This window comes from Pongo pygmaeus, chromosome 4 (assembly GCF_028885625.2).
Source record: "Pongo pygmaeus isolate AG05252 chromosome 4, NHGRI_mPonPyg2-v2.0_pri, whole genome shotgun sequence".
Taxonomy (NCBI): Eukaryota; Metazoa; Chordata; class Mammalia; order Primates; family Hominidae; genus Pongo; species Pongo pygmaeus.
The window spans coordinates 7,138,053-7,139,990 of NC_072377.2; the positions used below are offsets into that span (position 1 = coordinate 7,138,053).

The 1,938-nt window shown below is 40.5% G+C and overlaps 1 non-coding gene across 1 annotated transcript; it reads left to right on the forward strand.

Annotated features, from left to right (window-relative positions):
* Positions 1 to 1,545: 1,545 nt before the first annotated feature.
* LOC129037781 (U6 spliceosomal RNA) lies at positions 1,546 to 1,650 on the forward strand. The gene has a single exon (XR_008502993.1). It is a non-coding gene; the product is annotated as a U6 spliceosomal RNA (small nuclear RNA).
* Positions 1,651 to 1,938: the final 288 nt, after the last annotated feature.

The window sequence follows — 1,938 nt, forward strand, 5'->3', positions numbered from 1 at the left end:
TTCATGAAAGCACACATTGCTTTTCTCTTCTTATGTTGCTTTCTTCTTTAGCTTTCTTGTAAGGAAATAGTGTATCCATTTAATACCTTAGGGTAATTGCAGTAAGAGAAAATGCTAGTCAAAAAAAATAGAGTAGGGGAAAAGGAACAGGAGTAATTTATGGTCCCTTCAGGGTGAAAATGAAGAAGTTTAAACAATAAATAATTTAACATTGAAAAAAATTAAAAAGTGGCAGCCAGTAGGTAAAATGTAGACTGAATCAGGTAGCAGACAAGGCGAAACTGATCTACACACACATGAAACATTGATTCACAAACTCAGGCCACTCTTCTCTACAGGCTTTGTGGGCATGACTGCAGCAGTCCTGATGATCTTTGCCTTCTGACAGCAACACTGCCAGCTGAGCACTGTCTAACCTGGGTGCTTCTGTGGACCCACCCTTTGTTTTCATGTTGTATCCTTAAATTCAAACTGCTTCCTATTCCTTCCTCCTAAACCGATACATGCACAGAGAGATCACCGGCAAAGATGTGGGTCTGTAAAAGGCCCAATATTCCATAATGGAGTGGCAACCTTCTCCTAAGGCCTTATTGCATTTTTTTCCTTGAGTTTTTGTTTTTGTTTTTCAATTTCATTTGGTATCCATGATAAGGATTCAAGCATTCAGTAAGGTCACATTGCTCGGTATCTTGCGTTTACTAATTCACATAAATATTCTTGTCCATTCGTTCCACTAACTTACTGAGGTATTCCTCTCATTTTTTTTTTTTTTGGTTATGTGACGAAATGAGCCCCTATTAGAGAGTGCCAGTGTCCAGCTAATTTCAGAGAACAGCAGAAATGATTTTATATGCCCTAGTTCTGCCTGCCAATAAAGATTATGAGCTACATCAGGGCAGAGGTCATAATCCTCCTCTATCTTCTCCATACAGCCCTCGGCATTCGTGCTGGCACTCTTTCTACATACCTTCCTGCACGCCACTGAAAATGTATTCTCCCCATCTACTACTTTTCTCATTCATTTGTGCGTTTTAAAACTTTCAATAGTGCCTTGAAACCTATAGCATACAGCATGCACTTCAGGATCACTGCCCCAACCTAAACACCAACAAGACTGTGCACATGCAGTCGTCTCCAAGACAGGGAGTGGGTGGAAGGGGAGGAAGACATCGGGGTAGCACCAGTAAAGCTCAGCACTGCAGGGCAGTGAGCGTCCCCTGGCTGGCGGTGCTGTAAGAGGGAGGCTGGAGCAGTGGCCTGCAGGCAGACATTTGCACTTGGAGTTAAGAGCATCCTTGAGAGTGTGAGGGACTCTGAGTCTGGGCTCCTTCTGTTCCCCAAAGCGTGAAATGGAATGTGAAAAGAGGGTAGAAGCAGAACAGAGAACAGTGTCTGACTGAGGATGGAAGATAACAGATCAATAACTAAGGAAGGAATTAATTCAACAACAAAATTCACCTCCAAAAATGTCTTTGTGGAACCATGTGGCAGGAACAATAGAAGAATTCCCCTTTAAATATTAAAGAATAAAAGAAAGTCCTTCTTTTATTCTTCGGCAGCACATATACTAAAATTGGAATGATACAGAGAAGATTAGCATGGCCCCTGCACAAGGATGACATGCAAATTCATGAAGCGTTCCATATTTAAAAAAAAAAAAAAAGAAAGTCCACCATCACTGATATTATTTATTGGCATCCTGGAGTTCCAACCAGTGTAATACAAGGAGAAAAAAAAAAGATCTGAATGTGAAAAGGAAACTTAGCATTATAGGAAGACAATGGATTGGCTGTAGATAATGGATTGGCAGCTGAAAACCTATTTTAAGTGAGTATAAATTTAGTAAGGCAGTTGACACAAAACAAATATGTTAAAAGCGGTAATCATTTGAAAGTATACAATGCGGTGTCATAGAGTACATTTAGAACGTTGGGCAAC